This window comes from Danio rerio, chromosome 4 (genome assembly GCF_049306965.1).
Source record: "Danio rerio strain Tuebingen ecotype United States chromosome 4, GRCz12tu, whole genome shotgun sequence".
NCBI lineage: Eukaryota > Metazoa > Chordata > Actinopteri > Cypriniformes > Danionidae > Danio > Danio rerio.
In genome coordinates this window covers 35,687,119-35,699,938 of record NC_133179.1, presented here as the reverse complement: position 1 = coordinate 35,699,938, position 12,820 = coordinate 35,687,119, and the positions used below count along the sequence as shown (strand labels likewise).

At 48.0% G+C, this 12,820-nt stretch overlaps 2 protein-coding genes across 5 annotated transcripts in view; one reads left to right on the top strand and one right to left on the bottom strand.

Moving 5' to 3' along the window:
* Positions 1-12,820, bottom strand: part of LOC137491263 (uncharacterized) — a 105,376-nt gene that overhangs the window by 20,130 nt on the left and 72,426 nt on the right. The gene's annotated exons all lie outside the window — the stretch shown is intronic.
* zgc:173607 overlaps positions 1-12,820 on the top strand; it is a 791,925-nt gene that overhangs the window by 772,130 nt on the left and 6,975 nt on the right.

Genomic DNA, 12,820 nt, shown 5'->3' with positions numbered 1-12,820 from the left:
TTACAGTGATAGTGTTGGCTTAGTACTTTCCATTTGCATATGTCAGGTTGATCACAATTCCCTTTTTTTCCATCGACTTCTTTATGGGTTTAAACTTGTTTCTAGTAGTTGTTACTAGTTCTCACAGATAGTATCAGAGTGAGAATTAAATCTTTATTATAATAACTAATTATCAGGGCTATTGTGTTTAAACAGGGTTTCCGTGGAGTCTTAAAATGTTTTAAATTCCAAAATCTAAAATTTGGCCCTAAAAAGACTTAAATTTGCTGAAATGTTATGTTGTAGGTCTTAAATCTTTTTTAAACAAGTCTTCATTTTCCTATGTTCATGTTTTGTTACCCAATTTGGTCAAAACCCACACAATAACCATCAATCCATCTCAATAAAACTTTCAACTTTTATTTAAAAGGTCATTTTTACTCTATTTATCATAATGGTAAAGACTGCTGAGGATATCCACCTGGACAGATTGTTGTGAATGGATTTAGTTTATTATAGTTTTTAAAACTTTTAAAACATTTGTTAATTAGTTTTTTATTTTAAAGAAAGTTTATTTTGGAAAAAAGTGTGTGGATCCAAGTCGAGCTCTCCTGTTTTCACACAATATTTAAGATCTTTTGCTAAGAAATATCTAAAATATTTTAATATTGATCTATTATTGTGTTATTAATTATTTTATATAAAAATATTTTTTGATAGGACAAATAAAAAACCTTTTCTTCTGGGCCATTTGAAAAATTCCTTGGTCTAAAATTTCATTCATAATGGTCTTAAAAATGTCTTTAAAAGTCTTAAATTTAACTTGGTGACACCTGTAGAAACCCTGATTTAAAGTATGTCAGAAAATGTGGATGACTCTAATTTTAAATATGCTGAATGAAATAGACACTAAAATAATTAATTATTATTAAAAATTGTACGGTTTTCTAAACTATATGATGTTGTTAGGTTCATCAATATTGACCATATTCTTCACGTACCAGCAGGCGCCACCATTGGAATCTTTTTGCTTTTTAAAGAATACATTTTTAGATCCTTAAAACAGTGTAATGCTGCTTGTCTTTGATCTTGTGGGGGAAACCGGAGCACCCAGAGAAAACCCACGCCAGCTTGGGGAGAACATGCAAACTCCACACAGAAATGCCAACTGACCCAGCTGAGGCTCGAACCAGCAACCTTCTTGCAGTGAGGTGACAGCACCACCTACTGTGCCTCCTCGTCGCCCGACAACACTGATTTATTTGCATATTTTTTATGCGATATTCCAGTTTTGCAAATTAATTTAATTGGCATTTTTGGATGGAAACATAGCTGTAAGGTTTGGAGCTTACGCTGCTATTCTGAACCAATAATCGGAAACAGAAGGCGTGTTTAAATCCATTATTTATCTGACTTTATTGTAATTAATCTGACTCCATCAAAGTTGTTATTATCATTAATAAATAGAAAGAGTCTCAAAGCTTAAAGCAGGTAAAGTTGTTTATTAAGTTACATGTTTAAATATAGAATGAAACAAACTAACATACTGTATTAAGAAATTAGCTGTACGTGCACTGCTGAGCAACAAAAACAGTGAAATTGCCTTTGTTAGCATATGAGGCTACGCAGCCATATGAGGGAGAGGCAGAGTAAAAGCCATTATCCCAGATCAACACTTACCGTTCCTTATTATACCCTGAGTAAAGCATTGTCAAACATGAGTGAAAACCAACCCCCAAAACCAACTGAACATGAGAGCACAGCAGAGGAGATAAAGTGGGTGAGAACATTAACATACTCTCCTCAGGCCATGACTCAACAATAGTAAATATATTGAAATACAAGCAATCAATGTCTCTGTTGATTTTAGCACTACAACGCTTAAGTCATAAACTGTCAAATGACTCCATACATGATAAAGCTATTTGAAGGAAGATCAAGGGCAGATGAATTGTGGATGGTGAAAAGCAAATGGTTACTGAAAGCAAATGGCAGAAATTTGTATTTGAGCTGTGATCAACTCTGCCAGGCCAGGAGGACCCATCCCATTCTTGGAATGTCTCAGAAGTCCTTGATTAGCATAGAAGGAATATATAATAGAATAATATATAATTTTTTCTCATCCTGCTTACCCATTACCTACATTTCAGTCACACAAAGAACAAAGTCACGTACGAGAAAGGCTTGTTCTTCTTTAATTAATAACTAGATAAAATTCACAGACCTTCGACAGAGACATGTACTGTAAGTAGATTAATTGGATTATTACTCTTCTAAAAACTGTTTTAGTACTTCTTACATTCTTATTATTCAACTATTTTAATAGATTTTTCCAAAGTCTTCAATTTTTCCACAGCACACATATTGAACAACAAATTAACATGGTACATAGCTACAGACATACTCACACCCCATAAAGAAAAAGGGTGAAAGATAAAAATAAAAATAAATTAATTAATAAAAATAGATCAAATAAATTAGGAAACTAGTGATAAACTCTCACCAAGGATATAATAACCTCTGAGCGTTCAATGTAGGAGAGGAAAGGCTGCCAAACCTCTAAAACTTTTTTGTAGAGTCTCGGATGATGTACTTTAGGTGCTCGAGTTTAAGATGTGATAACAATTCTAATCTCCAATGTTTGTGTGATGGTGGGTTTGTTTTTTCCATCTTAGGAGAATCAGACGTCTGGCCAATAAAGAAGAAAAGGCTATGATCTCTATTACATATAGATGAAAATGATCTAAAAATATTGGCCCAAAATTTATGTAATCTAGGGCATCGCCAGAACATCAGATCTGCTGGCTCCAAACCACATCTGGGGCAAGATGAATCTGACCCTGGATACATTTTTGCCAGCTTGCTCCTAGATAGGTGAAGCCTAAGAAGCACCTTAAACTGAAGAAGACCATGTCTAATAAATGCAGGGGATGAGTGTACCAGTTCTATGGCATATTGCCAGGTTGTATCTGATATTTCTAGTCCCAGTCTGTCTTCCCATTTTTGTTTTATACAATTTAGGCAAGGGGAGGCAGTTCTTTAGACCACTTCATACAACATGGACATCATACCCCTTTGATATGAGTCCATATTTACCAATTCATCTATCCAACATGCTTATGGTTGGTTCAGTGAAGGAGAGAAGTGTTTTTTTTTTCGAAACTATGGACTTGAAAGTACCTAAAAAAAATTGTCTCCAAAACAAGAGCTTCATCAAATACCTTGCACAACAGTGGTGTTAGCTTGGCAGTAAACTTCTTATAAAACTCGGCCCGAAGCCATCAGGGCCTGGTGCTTTTCCGGTTTTCAATTTTTTAATTGCATTTTCAATTTCAGAAGGTGTTATATTACATTCTAATGCCAACTGATCTGAATCACAAAGGTATGGCAATTCTAAATAATTGGAAAAAGCTCTCAATACATCCAATTTCGTTTACCTCAGAGCTGCAAAGGGTTTTATAAAAGTGTTTAAATTGATCATTAATTCCCTGTTAATCAGTAATAATACTGCCGTCTTCCTTACTAACTGCTGCTATAAAACCAGCTGCTGAGGATTGTTTCAGTTGGTAACACAATAACCTGGCAGCTCGTTCACCATGTTCATAATGTATCTAGCGTGATCTTATGTGGAGATCCTTTGCATTTTCACTTGTCAGGGAGTCATATTCCGCTTGCAGAAGGAGTCTTTTCTAATGGAGCTCTTCGGAAGGTGATGTTGAGTGTAGCTGATCAATTGTATTATTTAATTCATAATCTCTGTAAGCCAATTTGACATTCTTTTATTTGCGCTAGCTTGATATTAAATAATCTGTCCTTTTATAAATGCTTTCACAGTATACCATAGGATGCTCAAACTTATCTCTGGGGATTCGTTTATCTCAAGGAAGAAATAAATTTAAGCATCAATAACTTTTACAAAATCGTCGTCTGCCAAGAGTCTTTAGTTAAACCGCCATGTATGTTGGAGGATTCCATTGCCTGGAAACATAGCTTTAGAGAGACTGGACAATGTTCCGAAATAACAATACTACCATACTCTTCTGCTGACATTAATGCCCCATTCACACAAGGCTTCAGTGTCAACGCTTGACAGAGGGCGTGTCTGAAGTTGGGGCTGACGTGATCGTCATAGCAGCGTTAGCCAATGAATTTAGTCAGCAATAGGCCACAGTCTGAGCTGGTGAATTTGCATACAGCGATCTGTTGGCTGATGCTTCCATCGCTTGAAAAGTTGATCAAGTCCCAACTTTTGCAGCGAACAATGCCTCTGAAGCAGCGTCGACGAATCCACAATGCAGTTCGGCAACGCCTGACGTCGCCCATTCAAAGTGAACGGGAAGCGTTGACGCTGATGCCCCTTGTGAATGGGGCGTAAGGGACGTAACTGCTTGTCCAGGAGAAAATGGTCAATCCTGGAATAGGTTTGATGCACAGGTGAATAAAATTCAGGAGGTTCGCCTCCTAAAATTAAATTGTGTGCATCAAGACTAGGCAAAATTGAAAAAAAATCACTGAAAATGTGTACATTGTCCCAATTAGGAGCATACACATAGGCCAGGACCACAGACATGTTAAAAGTTTGGATTATTATGTATCTGCCATTTTTATCCTGCACATTTGACTCAATGACAAACTGTACATTCTTATGTATGAGTACAGCAACGACCCTACTTTTGCTATTGAAGTTTGAATAATATATTTGTGTATAGCCTCCTCTAAGTTTAGAATAGTCTTTTTTCAACAGATGTGTCTCCTGTAAATATACAATATCGGTTTTGAACTGTTTTTAACTGATTTTAATTGTTTCTTTTTATTGGGTGATTTAGCCTCCGCACATTCCAACTGGTAAAGTTTGTCTTTACTTCACCCATTTTACGAGCTGTTGAAAACATTTATCAGAAGCATCCGAAGCACCCGAAAGGTATCTGTGGGTTTTGTATGTAGGGGGATGTCTGGGGGAGAGAGAGGAAAGAAAAAAAAAAGGGAAAAAAAAGGTGTGATCACACATACACTTTTATAAACACGAAACAACCCAAGATTAAAACCTTGGTGTAAACTTACACACACTTCCACCTACTCACACTCTTAGCTAGCTGACCATGTGGGACCTCACGTATAAATCAAAACCATTTGAACAGCTCTTGATGTTTCATGAAAACGACCCCATTACTGACAAAATATACTTGAGAACGTTCGAGGTTACAGAAGTAACCCTTCGTTCCCCGAGGAGGGGAACGGAAGTGCCATGAATGGGAGGATTCGGATCAGAAGCCGCTTATCTGGAGAGTATTGAACGGGCCAATGAATGAAATTAATTGGCAGCGTAAGCTTGCGCAGGTGTGCGACATCTGCAATCATCTCAGCATATAAGCACACCTGAAGCCAGCAGACGCCATCCTTTTAAGCTGAAGAGACTTTCAAACAGCTAAGGGACAGTCATTATGGCGACGGAATATGGCACTTCCGTTCCCCTCCTCGGGGAACGAAGGGTTACTTCTGTAACCTCGAACGTTCCCCTTCGGTTGGGGAACTTCAGTGCCATGAATGGGAGAATATGGAAAGCGCCATAATGACTGCACCTTACCAACACCCCCGATGAGGAGATAGTCAAGCAAGCGTGACGCACCCACATCATGGGGGGCGCGGTCCTCCAACGTGTCCCTGGCCCTAATTTATCCTACTTCAACAGAAGTTTTACGGATTTAGATATATTTTTTGGGAAGTCGTGAGCATCTAGATAATTCTAGGAAATACGACAGTACGTTGGGAAGCGTGCAATCCCGATAGGGAGGACGCTGCGGAGGCCATCCGTTACCCAAGGGGGGGATAGATGGCAGAATTTACCTATGGACTAGCCCTAAAAAGGGGGAGTACGCATAGCAAAGAGTGGTTAGCGGAGAGGGAAGACACGGGTCCGCCCAGGGGGGGGACTTAACCGTGGCGGAATAAGCATATGGGATCGCCTAGTGGGGATCACGCATAGCAGGCACCTATACCCAAAACGCGGGCTGACCAGCGGGCAGACCTACAACGTAGTGGGCCAGCAAGTGACTCCTCCGCTGAGTCAGTGCTGGGGGCCACGGAGGAATCTGCAGGGCTCACCTGACGGGGAACTTTACTGACAGATAAAAAAGGCGCACGTACCTCCGTGTTAGGGAGAATGGCGCAGCAAGCGTGTTTCAACACCCTACCGAGTTGTCTCCTCAATCACCAAAGGGTTACCTAATACCCTTGAGGAAACCGGCTCCACTCGCAGATTGTAAAACCTTGCAAATGTGTTGGGTGTCGCCCAGCCCGCAGCTCTACAGATGTCTGTTAGAGAGGCGCCGCGTGCATGCGCCCAAGAGGATGCAACGCTCCGAGTGGAGTGTGCACGTACTCCCGGGGGACACGGCTGACCTCGACTCGAATAAGCGAGTGAAATGGCATCCACAATCCAGTGGGATAATCTTTGTTTCGATACGGCACTTCCCTGCTGCCGACCGCCATAACAGACAAAGAGCTGCTCAGATGATCTAAAATTCTGAGTACGGTCCACATAAATGCGCAGAGCGCGAACTGGACAAAGTAAAGAAAGGGCTGGGTCTGCCTCCTCCGGGGGCAGCGCTTGCAGGTTCACTACCTGATCTCTAAAGGGGGTGGTAGGAACCTTGGGCACATAACCGGGGCGGGGTCTCAGGATAACGTGAGAGTAATCCGGCCCGAATTCCAGGCACGAGTCACTGACCGAAAATGCCTCCAGGTCCCCGACCCTCTTGATGGAGGCCAACGCAACCAGCAGAGCTGTCTTCAGGGACAGAAATCTTAGAGATACTGATTCGAGTGGCTCAAAGGGATCGGATCGCAGACTCGTGAGAACGAGGGCGAGATCCCAAGAGGGCATGAGAGGGGGGCGAGATGGATTAATTCGCCTAGCACCCCTAAGGAACTGGATGACCAGGTTATGCTTTCCCACGGTGCCGCCAGCTACCGCGCTATGATAAGCGGAGATGGCGGCCACGTAAACCTTGAGAGTGGAGGGCGACAGCCTGCTGTCCAACTTCTCTTGAAGGAAAGAGAGCACAACACTAATCTGGCAATTTCGGGGGTCTTCTCTGCGAGAGACGCACCATTCAGTGAATAGACTCCACTTCAGGGCGTAGGCGCGCCTCGTGGAGGGGGCTCTAGCCTGAGTGATGGTATTAACCACCGCAGTCGGTAGGTTACCTAAGTCTTCCTCGCGTCTAGGGACCACACGTGGAGGTTCCAAAGATCGGGGCGAGGGTGCCAGATGGTGCCCTGTCCCTGAGAGAGTAGGTCCTCTCTCAAAGGGATCCGCCAGGGGAGGGCCGTCGCGAGGAGTGAGAGCTCTGATATCCAGGTCCGGTTGGGCCAAAGGGGCGCAACTAGCAGAACCTGTTCCTCGTCCTCCCTGACCTTGCACAGAAACTGCGCGAGCAGGCTCACTGGGGGAAACGCATACTTGCGCATGCCCCGAGGCCAGCTGTGGGCCAGTGCATCCGTGCCGAGAGAGCCCTCGGTCAGGGAAAAAAACAACTGGCAGTGAGCGTTCTCGGGGGAAGCAAACAGATCGATCTGGGCCTCCCCGAATCGCGCCCATATCAGCTGAACAGACTCGGGGTGGAGTCTCCATTCTCCAGGGCGTAACAGCTGTCGTGAGAGCGCATCGGCTGCACGATTGAGCGTGCCTGGGACGTGAATGGCGCGCAGCGATTTCAGCCGCGGGTGACTCCAGAGGAGCAGACGGCGGGCGAGCTGAGACATGCGGCGAGAGCGCATACCCCCCATGCGGTTGATATACGCCGCCGCCGCCGTACTGTCCGTCCTGACCAGCACGTGTTGCCGCTCCAGCACCGGTAAAAAGCGGTGGAGAGCGAGGAACACTGCCAACAGCTCTAGGCGATTGATATGCCAATGCAGCTGGGCACCCTTCCAGAGGCCCGCAGCCGCATGCCCGCGACACACGGCCCCCCAACCCGTGTTGGAAGCGTCTGTTGAAACAACAACATGGCTGGACGCCTGTCCTAGAGGCACACCGGCCTGTAGGAACGAGGGGTCGTTCCAAGGGCTGAGGGCGCGGCGACACAGCGCAGTAACCGAGACCCGGTGTGTGCCCGCGTGCCATGCGCGTCTGGGGACCCGATCGTGAAGCCAGTGCTGAAGTGGTCTCATATGGAGCAACCCGAGCGGCGTGACGGCGGCTGCGGATGCCATATGCCCCAGGAGCCTCTGAAAGAACTTCAGTGGGACCACTAGTTTGCTGTCGAGCTCCCTCAGACAGTTCAGCAACAGGCGAGCGCGTTCCTCGGAGAGGTGCGCTACCATGGTGATCGAGTCCAGCTCCATCCCGAGAAAAGAAATCCTCTGCACGGGGGCGAGTTTGCTCTTTTCTCGGTTGACCTGAAGCCCCAGTAGGCGGAGATGCCGAAGCACCTCGTCCCTGTGCATAATCAATTGCTCCCGCGAGTGGGCTAAAATCAGCCAGTCGTCGAGATAATTGAGTATGCGAATGCCCGCGAGCCGAAGGGGCGCTAGGGCACCCTCCGCGAGTTTGGTGAAGACCCGCGGAGACAGAGAGAGCCCGAAGGGGAGGACCTTGTACTGCCACGCTCGACCCTCGAACGCAAACCGCAGAAATTGGCGGTGGCGTGGAAGAATGGAGACATGGAAATACGCGTCCTTCAGGTCTATGGCTGCAAACCAATCCCGAGGACGAACGCATTGGAGAATGCGCCTCTGCGTGAGCATTCTGAACGGCAGCTTGTGCAGACAGCGGTTCAAAACGCGCAGATCTAGGATTGGCCGTGACCCACCGCTCTTTTTGGGTACGATGAAGTATGGGCTGTAAAACCCACTCTCCATCTCGGCTGGAGGAACCGGCTCGATTGCACCCTTCGCCAGGAGGGCAGCAATCTCCTCTCGCAAGACAGGGGCGGACAGGGGGTTGACCCTGGAGAAATACACGCCCGTAAACTTGGGGGGCCGTTTCGCAAACTGAATCGCGTAACCGAGTCTGATTGTGCGTATGAGCCACCGCGAGGGGCTGGCCCGCGCTAACCAGGCAGGCAGAGCCCTCGCTAATGGAGTCATCGCTACAATCGCTGACGTACCAGCGGTGGGGCAGCGCGGAGTGGGTGTGCTGATCCGGGAAGCACGAGGGTCCCGCGGAAAAGCTGGAGGAGAGCGATTCGCTCTGGCTCCGCACCCTGACTCCGGAGAGGGGGCTGGAGGGCTGAGGGAAGGGAGACCGTCCCCCCAGCGCTCGTGAGCCACTGGCGAAGCACGTAGAGTCTGCGAGCCGGAAGGCAGCGCGTCCCGGACTGGCAGAACTCGTGCAGTCACATCCGGGGAAGGGAAAAAGTGCTCTTTTACTGATGTTTTGGTGGCACTGAAAAGTACCGTTGTTATCGGGGCCCCGCCCTCCAGCGGGGAAAGAGCAAGTTTCCTCTTCTCCGGATGGCCTGTCTCAGGGACGCTTCGCGGTCCGTTTACCGGACTTAACGGCGCCCTGGGCAGGAGGGGCTGCCTGCTTTCGAGGTGAACGCCGCGCCCGCTTGGCCGGAGGCGCAGGCGGGGGCGGGGCAGCACTCGTTGGCGGGCGCCCTCGGCGAGGAACAGCGGAGGTGGATGGCTCGGCGGGCGGAGCGGGCTTACGGCCACGCCGATAGATGACATTGCCCATCGCATCCGACTGCTCTTTCACCGCCTTGAATTCCTGGGTGAATTCACCGACGGTGTCGCCGAACAGGCCAGCCTGGGATATGGGCGAGTCAAGAAAGCGAACTTTGTCAACGTCGCGCATATCGGCCAGGTTTAGCCAGAGGTGGCGTTCCTGAACCACAAGTGTGGACATCGTCCTCCCCAGCGCACACGCGGCGGACTTAGTAGTCCGAAGAGCATAGTCGGTCGCGGTGCGCAGCTCATGTAATAAGCTTGGGTTGGACCCGCCCTCGTGCAGCTCGGCCAGCGCCTGCGCTTGGTAGCGCTGGTAGGTGGCCATCGCGTGCAAAGCAGAAGCAGCCTGGCCCGCAGCCTTATAAGCTCTGGCTCCGAGGGAGGCAGACAACCTACAGGCTTTGGACGGGAGGCGGGGCAAACCCCGCCACGTAGAGGCGCCGCGCGGACAAAGATTGACCGCGATAGCGCGCTCCACTGACGGGATCGCCTCATACCCCCTGGCAGCTCCGCCGTCAAGGGCGGTGAGGGCGGAGGCACTCGCAGCACGGGCAGAGAATGGTGCCCTCCAGGACTGCGTGAGCCTACTGTGCACTTCCGGGAAGAAGGGGACGAGAGGCTTCGAAGGCTTCGCCTTCTGGTCCTCTACGTAGCACCCATCTAGTCGGTCCGGCCGCGGAGCTGGGGGATAAACCATCTCCAACCCCACGGCCGAAGCAGCCCGGGAAAGCACGGCTAACATGTCCGCTTCAGGATCCGATTTGACAGCGCTCACCTGCCCGGAGGGGGCGAGCGGGTCCGGATCTTCGTCGGACAGTGAAAGCCCACCCTCCGATGCCGCGGAGGACATCTGATCTCCGGTGTCAGCGAGTGTGAGAGCTACCATCTGGTTAGACGGATCACTCTCACCACCCGAAGCTTGGATGGAGCGCCGTGAGGAGCGAGAGGTCCGCGAGCCCGTGGGCGGCGGATTAGCTCCCGCTGAAACCCTCAGATCTGCCCGAGCGCCCGCTGCTTTCCCGCGAGCACCGCATTAACATGCTGGACCCCCAAACATGCAATGCAGTGATCGTGTCCATCATCCGGAGACAGGAAACCCCCGCATCCAGAAACGCACAGTCGGAGCGCCATCCTGAAAAGGACGTGCTGCACGACTGTGTTGCTCTTTTAGGAAAGTTGCAACTATACGCACCGCTCTGGAGGACCGGACCCAAAGAACCGCAGGCAAGGGAGTAACCCAGCTCGACCGTCTGCCACCGCGAAGACCCACTCTGGACCGGGAGACACACTCGTTCGCTCTGAAGTGCTGATCAGCAAGAGGAACCCTCATCGACTCACTCAGAAAGGATCTGAAGCGAAAAGGATGGCGTCTGCTGGCTTCAGGTGTGCTTATATGCTGAGATGATTGCAGATGTCGCACACCTGCGCAAGCTTACGCTGCCAATTAATTTCATTCATTGGCCCGTTCAATACTCTCCAGATAAGCGGCTTCTGATCCGAATCCTCCCATTCATGGCACTGAAGTTCCCCAACCGAAGGGGAACTAGAAATAACAACAACCAACATGTGCTATAGTGGTTATTTAAAAGTTAACCGGAGAGCGACATTAACATTTGTATTGTCATTCACAGCCCAGTGTACTGTTGTCATTTATTTCAGCAGCTTTCTTCAAAATATCCTCTTTTTCGGAAAAGTAGTGGCATTTAATCACGAAGGCGCATGGCGGTTCCTTGTCATCCACTGGTTTGCTGCATAGAGTGTGGTGTGCCTGGTCCAGAAGAGGAGTATTCTCGAGGTTTAGTGTATCTTTTAGAAGTATCTTGCATGATTATATGCTGTCATGGCTATTATATATATTGCTATAATAAAGGCCAATGAAGAAAAAATGGCCATGAATATCAAATCACTTTTATTGTCACATCATCAGCAGCACGTGTGCTATGATGAGTGAAACGCTTAGGTGCTGGCTCTAGACAGTACAAAATACAGACAGTGCAAATATAACGACAGTGCAAAATACAGATAGTACAAAATAATTTGGCAGCATTATAATTGTTGACAACGATATGTATAATGAATATGTGTACCCATAGTTGTAGGCAGTATTGTTTTAGGTATGTATTGGTTAAAATGCCACATATACATGGTGTGCAGTGAGGGGTATTAAGTGTCCATCAGCCTGATAGTATGAGGGAAGAAGCTTTCCTTTAGTCGGCTGGTGCGCGACCGGATGCTGCAGAACCATTTGCCTAAGGGTAGCAGAGAGAAAAGTCTATGGCTTGGGTGGCTGGAGTCGCTTATAATTCACTTGGCTTTCCTCATGCACCGCCTGGTGATGTCGTGATGGGAGGGAAGCTCACCTCCTACTACGCGTCCAGCAGTTCACACAATCCTATGTAGGCCTTTGCGATTGCTGCTGGTGCTATTTACATACCAGGTGGTGATACAGCCACACAGGATGCTCCCCACAGTGCAGGTGTAGAACGAGCGGAGGATGTGAGGGCTTATTCCAAACCTCCTGAGACGCCTGAGGAAGAAGAGGCGTTGTTGTGCCTTCCTTAGCACTGCGTCTGTGTGAGCAGTCCTTGTCAAATCCTCAGCAATGTGTACTCCAAGAAACTTGAAAGCGCTGACTCTTCACTGGTGTCCCGTTGATGGTGATGGGGGTGTGTTCTCTCTTCTCCCAGCTCCTTGGTTTTGCTGATGTTGAGTGAGAGGTGGTTTTCCTCACACCACTGCGTCAGAGTGTAAACCTCCTCTCTGTAGGCCATCTCATCATTATCTGTGATTAGGCCCACCACTGTCGTCAGCAAATTTAACGATGACGTTGGAGCTGTGTTTGGCTGTACAGTCGCGTGTGTACAGGGAGTACAGGAGTGGACTGAGAACACAGCTCTGTGGATCATCAGTGTGGATCAGGTCATGTTGTTCATTCTGACCACCTGGCGTCTGCTTGACAGGAAGTCCAGGATACATTTGCACAGAGAGCTGTGTAGACCCGGAGCTTGGAGCTTCACCACTAGTTTGGCAGGCACTATAGTGTTGAATACTGAGCTGTAGTCCACAAACAGCATTCTCACATATGTGTTTTTGTTTTCCAGGTGAGACAGAGCAGTGTGCAAGGTGAAAGCAATTGCAACATCAGTGGAGCGATTATTCCTGTAAG